At 36.4% G+C, this 10,043-nt stretch overlaps 1 long non-coding RNA gene and 1 pseudogene across 1 annotated transcript; one reads left to right on the top strand and one right to left on the bottom strand.

Moving 5' to 3' along the window:
- Positions 1 to 1,882: 1,882 nt before the first annotated feature.
- On the bottom strand, positions 1,883 to 5,356 carry LOC132157798 (U4/U6 small nuclear ribonucleoprotein Prp31-like; annotated as a pseudogene).
- LOC132157799 (uncharacterized) lies at positions 3,224 to 5,505 on the top strand. Its single transcript, XR_009437621.1, has 2 exons — positions 3,224 to 3,347; positions 5,297 to 5,505. It is a non-coding gene; the product is annotated as an uncharacterized LOC132157799 (long non-coding RNA).
- Positions 5,506 to 10,043: the final 4,538 nt, after the last annotated feature.

Raw genomic sequence — 10,043 nt, 5'->3', positions numbered from 1 at the left:
CGAGTCTAATGCATTGATTGGTTGTTCTTTGTTCATTGAGCCCCTCTGGGAGTGTTTAGGCACTGTGACTTTGCCTTGCGAGATAACGTGTCGACCATTAAATTGCTATGCAATTGAATTCCTCTCGACCTCCATACCTTTATCATGACCTAAATGTGGTTTTGCTAGACCGCAAAAAAACGTTGGCGTTGATAGGGTAATGTTCTGTAGCATCTATCTTATGTATGTTCACAAGCAAGGTGGGTTGAAGTTGTCAGCCTTCAAAGTGGCGTGTGATTATTTGTCTGTTAAACATGGCATGAGTGATCTCATTTCAAAAATATCTAATAAAAAGACAGATTAAAATATGTACAAGTTAAAAACCTTATTTTTTTCTTCTTTCAGTGTCCTTTAGGTTGTCCATGGCTGAATATTTTTGTTGTGTGGAAGTGTGCATGTAAAGTAAAACAAAGGCCTTCCCCGAACTTTCCTCAGTTATATTTAACGTCACATCTCAAAATGATTCTCACATACTCTGCTGGACAGTTTCCCTGAATAAAAACAAAATAGCATTGTTCTGTCACTCCATTTATTAGGCAGAGCTGTTCCGAACACCCCACATCGTGACACGATCCCATGTGAGTTTCCATTCATTTCAGTTTCCTCTATTGTTTGGGGAGAACGACTGGCTCGACCAACACACAAAATGATATAAATGTGATGAGATGAAAAGTATTTTTGATGCACAGGGCAGCTGATTGCATTTTGTCTATTTCTCTCCAGTAATAAACGCCATCATCCTTGCCTTTTTGACATGGACAGGACAGGACAGCATGCGATTGTGATGTCGCTTCGTAGGTTGGGAGGAAACAAAAAAAACAAGTTGTAAAATTTCAATAAAATACTTTTGTGATGCAGTGCCAGTGTTCTTGTTGTCTCCATAAACCAGACTTTATATATATATATATATACACCAATACAAATATGTAAATGATGGTATCCAGTTGCAACCAGACTTAAAAAAACAACGGTTTAATGGTTCATTACCCCACTTATTGCACAGCTTTATCAAATAAACACAAATATTGAGTTTTAAATTTAATTTATTATGGTGTTAAAGAACATACAATTTAGCTAGCATACTTAATATTTAATAATAGACTGTTCTGCAATTGACTAATTGAAGGTGTATAATAAAGCATGTTAAAACTATTTTCTTTTGATTATTTTTCATTTTTGTGACTTGAAAATTAGTGGTGCACCACTTCCAGTCAATTTATCTTGAATGTACTTTTAGTAAAAAAGAAATATATTTATACATTATTCAAAAGACATGGTGATCCTTGGTCATTATGTAAGAGCTGATGTATGTATTACATAAGCTCGAAATGTGGCATAACAGGATTGACAGGATAAGTGACTTTAAACACATTTAACCATTTTGTTAGTTGAGACTTTTGTTGAACAAAAATGTATTGCCACAATCCATCCTACAATAAAAAAGTGGAAAGCAATACTGGTGACAACCAGAAAACATTAACTTGAATATTCAAAATGAATTTCACAAAACGTTTTGACATTTAGCTTTTAATACTGCATATGAAGTTAAGATATTTAATTCATAATAGCATTTGTGTCTCCTCTGAAAGAACAGTGATTGAAATGCTTGCATATTCAAAAATATTTTATGCAAACACACTACCGATTTAAACTAAATAAAAATCTTCTGTGGGAGCCATTTCAATTAATTTTGAGTGTAATATGAGTTTCCTCGGGGACAAAAAAAATGCATCACACAGAGAAAAAAACAGCCAGCTTTGAACTAAAATGAAAAAGGACAGGAGACAATGCGTATAACAAGATAAGCAACTGTGTTATCCAGTTATTGAAATTGAAAAAAAATGCTGAAAAGAAAAACAACTTTTTACTGTTCTTTGTTATATATACAGACAACACACAATTCCTCAATACACATTTAAAAAGATAAAAATGCACAAAAACCAAAATCTAGAATATGTTGCTCTCTCTTGAATATGTTGGATCTCCAGTCATGTGTCCTTGTGCTGTCCTCATAATGTCACCGTTCCCACACAAGTCCGTCTGAGTGGGTGTGTGACAGAGTATAAATTAACAGTTGAAGTGTGAATCCGTCCATGGCTGTCAGTGTATATGGTTTCCTTCGTCTGACACACCGCCTCACACTATACTCCTTCTCGCGCTTGACCTTGAGGAACTCTGCCATGTTGGAGAAATATTTTGATATTAGATTGGCTTCAGTCACCTTCTTCTCTGCAGCCTGTGGGTTCACAATCTCCAGCCCCTGACAGAGAGCAGACAGTGTACAGACTGTTAACGAACAAATCCACCACGGATGTCTGTCAGTGTTTCAGCAAGGGAACCAAACAGAAAGCAACTGCATTTGAATGTGCAAAAACAATTTGAATGTGGAGGATGTAACATTTGCATCCTAGAGCCAAGAGGGAAAAAAAAAAAGAGACTTGAAAAACATTTTTAAAATCTTACCAAACCCAAACTTTGAATGGTAGTGTATATAAAATACATTTAAATATGAAGAAACTGATTTTTCTCTTAAAATTGTATCATTAATTTGACAGTATGCAAGCATACCTGTAAGGATTTGGATATTCTGGCCTTGACCTGAGCTTGTCTGACCCTGCCGCTGCCAGACTTTCCCAGCTGACTGAGACTGAAGCCCTGATCCTCCAGATAAGCATCATCTTCGATCTTACAGGGAGAAAGACAGAAAGTTTATTATCCACAGTTGCGGAGTCAATCTATGGGATTTTAAAACAAAGCATGCTAACGGAGCAATACTGAGAGCGGTCAACTGACCTCTGCAAATGTCATTCTGTTGGCATGTTTCCTGATTTCTGTCAGACCCAGCCTCTCTTTCATCTTACGGTACCTAAGAGTATTAAAAAAAGAATGACAAGTTCATGCAATGTTAAAAAAAAAAAAAAGTTTTTCAAAGCTGTAAATAAAACATATTTGGAGTAGGTCTCTCCACTTCAAAATGTATTATGTCTAATTCAATGTCAACTCTTTGTAATTAGATGTTAAATTTACTAGCAATTTCTGAATGAACATTGTTTCTACTATTTGTACAATTGTTTTAAGAGTGTAATGCATATTATAAATATATATAACATATTTTGAAATGAAAGTCCTTGGCGTGCTTCATTAGATTCATAAGAACCCATAATTCCCAGCCCTTTTGATCCTCACCTTCTTCCTCCTCTCTTCTTGCTCTGTCCATCGAGGGGAGCTGGAAGAGGCTTCACCTGCTTGACTGATGGGGGCTCCTGCCATTTATCAAACTTTCGCTCGATCTCTTCCTTCAAATCATAGTCAACCTGTGTAGAAACAAATAAACAAGTTAATCGAGACAAGTGAGTAAAACTCTAATCTGTACACCATGATGACACTGCTGACCTTGCCATCCACGCTCTCGTGAAAACTGTCCACGCGGGTAGCCAGAGTGCATTTAGCTGCAACCAGAAGAGCTGCTTTTCTCCTCAGATCCTGGAAGCAAAGAAAAAAAATTTCACAAAAACTTTTTTTTTACCTTTTGTGTCCTACAGAAGAAAGTAATGTGGGTTTGGTACAACTTGTAAATAACAAAATTTTTAATTTCTTTATCATTTTTAAATCAGCGGTCTTGTTCTCACCCATAATTTTGGCAGCAGTTGAAGCTCCGATGATAACAAAGATTTGGAGCAATAAATCACATCATGAATTCCACATATTCATAGATCCACTTGATTGGTTGAGCTCAAGGGCCATGTCACATGCCTCCTCCAATCGCTGAAGCTCATAATCACCAAGCATTGTTCTGCAAAAATACAATCATTGAATTAAAAAAAAATTCTAAATTTCAGTGCAGTTCAAAAGTTTGGGGTTGGTAAGAGTTTTTGAAATATTTCTGAAAGTCTATGATCCTCACCTAGGTTGCATTTATTTGAGCAAAACTATAGTATTATTGTGAAAATGTTTTTTTGAAACCGTTTTAAAATGTAATTTATTTTCTTGTGATAGCAAGGCTCAATTTTCAGCAGTCTTCAGTGTAGCATGAACCTTAAGAAATTATTCGAAAATTCTGATTTGTTGTTTAAATAACATCATGTTGAAAACAGTTTTAACAAAAAAGCTGTTTTAATATGTTCCATTTTTTCTTTTATGATTCTTTGATGAACAGAACATTCAAAAACAGCATTTATTTGCATTTGAATCTTTTGGAACAATGTGAAAGTCATAGAACTCTGTAATCCTACTCGCTCCAAACAAAAAACAAGGTTCTCTTCCTGTAATCAAAACAAATATATCTGCTCGCTCACCCTTGTGTGGCTGAGGCTGTAACACTGACCACCATGATGGTAGCATTAGTCAGGATCTGCTGGAGGGTCTCATTATGTTTGCATTTCTCTAGATTGTTCCCCAGCTCCTGAATACACACAAACACGTTATCATATATAAAACACACAGGAGAATATAATAAGCTTCATTAATAATAAAACAAACAAAAATACTGATCAAAGGATGTAATTCATGTGACACCACATTTTGCATAAATAGGATGCTCAGAAATGCCCATCCCATCACATCTTCCAAATTAATATGCTTCTTCATACCTTAACCGTTCTGATATAGTCTAGTGCATTTGGCACAAAAGACTCCAGTTCTGGAAACTGTTTGGAGTACTTGTCACAAACAAACTTGTGAATGATATCTGAGGAGGAATTGATGTTATGGTGCTTGATAAGCGATAAAAATCTTGAAATTTGGCAATAAAGATTTTGCATATTCATAATAAAAATTAACATTAAACTCACTTAGTTCATTGTCAATTTCCACTGTGAGATTGTTGGCGGTGACAATGAGTCTGTACTCTGGGTTTGCTTCAACAGGTCCAGACACTGAAGACAGTGGAAAAATATGTTAAACATGGAAAATATAATAACCAGGATGTTCGTAAAGGAGATGGGTGTTACTCACCTTCTGAATTTTTGCGTTGATTTCCAACATAAAGTCCAATTTTATCCATTATTTCAGCAAACTTTACAAAGTCGAGATGTTTGCAATAAGCTAGTGTAACGGTACTTATACGAATCCATTTAGAGAAAAAAGTCAAATGAATGGAGTTAAAAACTCACTGGCTTGCTGTGTCTTAGTTTTGCTATGGATGTGACGCTCTCCGTCCCACTGTAATCCACCTCCATCTCCTCCGATATGTATTCCAGACCCCCATCGGCGTGATTCTCCCTGGGTTCCCCATCACTCTCACTCCACCGGGATACAGCCCGTCCTCCTCTTCTCCTGCCTCCTCCAAGTCGGCAAGCAATTCATCTGCCAGAGACATCTACGAACAGTGCGAGAAAACAAAACGAATTAGATCAAAACATCGTTTATTTGCAGAAAGAGGTTTTTAAAATAATGATCCGAGTAAATGAGCATAAACTTACATTTCCAGAGCGCTTCTTTTCTCCTCACCTCAATAAAACATGCGAATATCAGCCAGCTTGCAACAAAGATATTTCTTTTACGGTCTATGACAGAGATTTTTTTTTTTTTTTTATTCAATAATTGCACAGTTTACATGAGCGTTCCTCTCCATTTAAAAATGACATATTGTGCAGTATCCAACATTGCAAGTATTTTAACATAGAAAAATAAAAATAAACAAAGACTCACATCATCACAACTTGCCAGGGGAAGTACAGATTTACAAAAATATATTAAATTGTTTACACACCTTCACAGTTTTTGTTGCCTTTTGATTTTAAATGATATTTCTCTAATTTTGTTGGTCAGCAAATATTGGTTGGGTAAGAGCCAGACCTTCTTCCAGTCAATGTTTTGCACAAATTTATTCCAGTATGGAACCACATATGGGACTGTGATAATTTCTGTTTTGAACAGGGATCTAATTAGTTTATTGTTCTTACCATTGTTACAAGAAAAACAAATCTTACCAACTGAAGTGTCAGTCAGCGATAACAAAGTTAGTTGTTGAGTGTCCAATCTGGGTTGAGCTCTATATAACATGCAGACACCAGAAGAAATTGCTCCAAAGACTTTGGCATAATCTCCAGGAGACACAGGAATTTTGTATTCTTCTAGAAACTCACTATAAGAGTAAAGACAACCATCCCTGTTAAATAATTGGTCAACAAAAATAATGTTATTATTAAACCAGTAATCAATAAATAAAGATTTGTTTTTAAACAGTATGTCTTTGTTGTTCCATATGTAATATTTGTTGGGTGAAAAATTGTGTTTAAAAATAAGAGACCATGAAAGGAAGGCCTGGCGGTGAAAGGATGCCATTTTTATCGGGACTTTATCAATATTATAATTACAGGTTAAGAAATAACTCAGCCCACCCAGTTTTGACAGAATATGATATGGTATGACATTCCAAATAGAATTAGGATTTTTAAAGAAATGTTTCAACCAATTTACTTTAAACGTATTATTAAGAGAACAGAAATTGATAAAGTTTAATCCACCCTTTTCATAGTCATTTGTTAGAACAGACTTCTTCACATGATGAGTTCTATTTCTCCATAAGAAATTAAAAAGTAGCTGGTCAATCTCAGTAATATGTTTTTTGTCCACATACAGAGATAGAGCTGGATATGTTAACCGTGATAAACCTTCTGCCTTAGACAGTAGGGTTCTGCCTCTGAGGGAGAGATCCCGTAACAGCCACTGGTTCAGCTTTTTTCTGGTTCTTTGAATAATCGGGTTAAAGTTCAATAAAGTCCTTTTTTGTTGGTCCTTGGTAATTGTGATACCTAAGTGAACAAGTTCACTCTTGACTGGGATACTACAAATGGAAGATTTCATGCAGTCCTTAATAGACATGATTTCACACTTATTGATATTCAGCCTTAAGCCAGAGGCCATGGAAAATTTTTCTATGATATTTATTGCACCAGAAACTTGATTTTCATCTCTAAGAAAGAGAGTGGTATCGTCCGCCAGTTGAGATATAATAAGTTCTCTACCTAATATATTGATGCCGTTTATCTTACTTGATTTAATGTGATCAGACAAAAGCTGGGCTACCAGTAGGAAGAGGTATGGCGAAGCTGGGCACCCTTGTCGGATGCCTCTAGAAACATTGAACCTGGGGGACATACCACCTGTTAGTCTAATTGAGCTATTACTATTGTTATAAAGACTTTTAATAGCAGAGGAAAAAAACTCACCAAAACCGAATTTTTTAAGGGACTGTAAAATGAATGGATGCTCAATGGTGTCAAATGCTTTGTAGAAATCTACAAACAGCATGAGCCCACCCTCCTCTACCATTTCTGGGTAATCTAGAATATCTAAAATGAGCCTAATGTTATTTCCTATATGCCTTTTGTTCATGAAGCCTGATTGTGTTTCGTCTATGATGGAGTCCAGAACAGACCGTAATCTTCTAGCCAATAAGAGAGCTAAGATTTTATAATCGTTGTTAAGCAAACAAATTGGGCGCCAATTATCTAAAAATAATTTGTCCTTGTTTGGTTTAGGAATTAGGACTGTTATTCCTTGGGTCAGAGAGGTGGGGAGACATTCGTTTTCAATGGATTCTATGAAGACTTTTAATAAAAAAGGGGAAAGTTCAGCGATAAAGGATTTATAACATTCGGAGGATAGCCCGTCACACCCAGGCGATTTGTTATTTTTTAGTTGGTTTATAGCTTGCTGTACTTCTTCAAGTGATATAGGCATGTCACAGAGCTCTCTATCCACTTCACTTATCATTTTCACTGAAAGGGAGTTTAAAAAATTATCAGACACAGTTGGGCTAAATTGAGAGCTATACAAGTCTTTATAAAATTTTGAACAAAACTCTGATATTTTACGATGATCTTCAGTGATAGCTCCATTAATATTTAACTTACTGATACTGTTGTTAGTGGAACGATATTTCTCTAGACTAAAGAAATAACGAGAGTTTTGTTCGCCTTCTTCTAACCACTTAGAGCGAGACCTGATAAAGGCACCCTTTGCTTTTTGCTGATACATTTCATCAAGTTTGATTTGTGAGTAAGATAACTCTTCTTTTTCCTCCTTTGTTAAAGAGTCAAATTCTCTGCAAGATAAATTTGTTATATTAGACACAATCTTTAACTCCTCCGCTTTCCTAGCTTTGACTGTTTCAGCACCAAACTTTCTTAAATATTTTCCTATCTCATATTTGAGCAGGTCCCAGTTAAGCCCAAAACAGTTTTCTTTGTTTGCTTTAGACCAATAAAGTGAAATCATATCCTTAATTTTATATTGGACTACCTCATTTTGCAGTGCAGAACAGTTAAGCTTCCAATAACTTGAGTGTGTGGTAAGTGTAGAACCAGCTGAGATATTAAGAGATATGCATATGGCTTTATGATCAGTTAAGGGAGTAGGGCAGATGCTAACATCAACATAATCCTTGTTTAAACTGTCAGATATAAGCCAATAGTCCAGTCGTGATTGCCTAGAGCCTGATTTATTGCTCCAGGTATACAATCTGCTATTAGGATTCTTCTCTCTCCATATATCTATCAGTTTAAATCTTCTTATAAAGTCAGTAAAGTATGAGTCTGAATTGTTACGTTGAGAGGGTGGACTTTTATCTATAGAACCGTCTAGAATAATGTTAAAATCACCTCCTAACAATATAAGCGCATTTGGGAATCTAACCAACCAACCTGTAAAAATATTTTCAATTGACAACAAAAGGTTCACATTTTCTTTCTTGGTATTGTACCCATAAAAATTAGAAACTAAGTAGGTAGAGTCATTGTGTTGAATAACTTGGCAAATAAAGTGACCGTCTGGGTCACATTCTGTGGTCAAGACATTTCCATTAAACCTGTTATTTAAAGAGGCTACCCCAGCTGACCGCTCTGTTCCGTGTGAGAGCCATATAGTATTTCCCCATTGAGACCTCCAAAAGTTAGAATCGTCCTCATTAGAGTGAGATTCTTGAAAATAGACGAAGTCTGACTTGAATTGTTTCGCAAACAAAAATAATGCTTTTCTCTTAACACTATTACGAAGACCCCTGGCATTTAGTGAGATAAATGACAACATTAATAAAAACAAAAATAAGAACTATGAAAAATAAAGAACTTAACCTTAGAAAGGCCTTGGTTAAATAGCCTACTACTAGTGTTGATAAGTAACAGTGGGCTGTCGAGATCGGCACCATATTTAGCATTATAACTAAGCACCATAATATAACCTTAATATCACTCACGTAAAAAAAGAAAAAAAAGAATAATGTTCTATGTCATACAACCGTATAAGTAAGAGGTATATAAACATTATATAAACATTACCCCCTTTTTTCCCCATCTTTCTTTTTGAACCAGCAGGAACTTCACCTGCTATCTAAGTAACACAAAATTTTACCCTGAGATAAAACAATTCAGAGTTATTATCCTGGAATGCCCTGAACACGAGGCACTTCTTAGACAAACCTTCTGATCTAAGCTCGACAGATCACAGATGAATTTCCGAACCGTTCACGAATCCTTTTCCTCCCACGAAATAGGCCGTTTTTCCTTCATCCCGAGCTTTCTTTATGTGCGGCCACAGTTTTTGTCTGTTCTCTCTGTCCTCTTGGGTTAAATCCTCTGAGAAGCGAAGACCGTTGTTTTGGAGATAAGAGTTGTTTTTTGCTGCTTTCCAAACTGCATCCCTGTATCTTCGAGAGATAAACCTCATGATAACGCCTCTAGGTTTCGTCTGATCTTGCCTAAGTTTTCCCGACCGGTGCGCGACGTCTAAAGCAGCAGGGAGCCTTTCCTTTTCCTCCGGTAGAATCGCCTGACAAACACTGGTTACTCGAGCCCGCACATCCTCCTCCCTGTCCTCTGTCAGCCCTTGAAGCCGCAGGTTCCACCGGCGGCTGTATCGTTCCAGCTCACTAACCCGGTTCATGGTTTTCAAAGCAGAATCCTCGTTCCTTTGCACCCTCTTCTCAATGTAAACCACCTTTGCATTTAAGACTTTAATGTCGCCGCGGACAGATTCCACCATTTTTCGAGGGTGTCGCTCCT

Source organism: Carassius carassius, chromosome 15 (assembly GCF_963082965.1).
Source record: "Carassius carassius chromosome 15, fCarCar2.1, whole genome shotgun sequence".
Taxonomy (NCBI): domain Eukaryota; kingdom Metazoa; phylum Chordata; class Actinopteri; order Cypriniformes; family Cyprinidae; genus Carassius; species Carassius carassius.
This window is presented reverse-complemented; position numbering and strand designations above follow the sequence as displayed.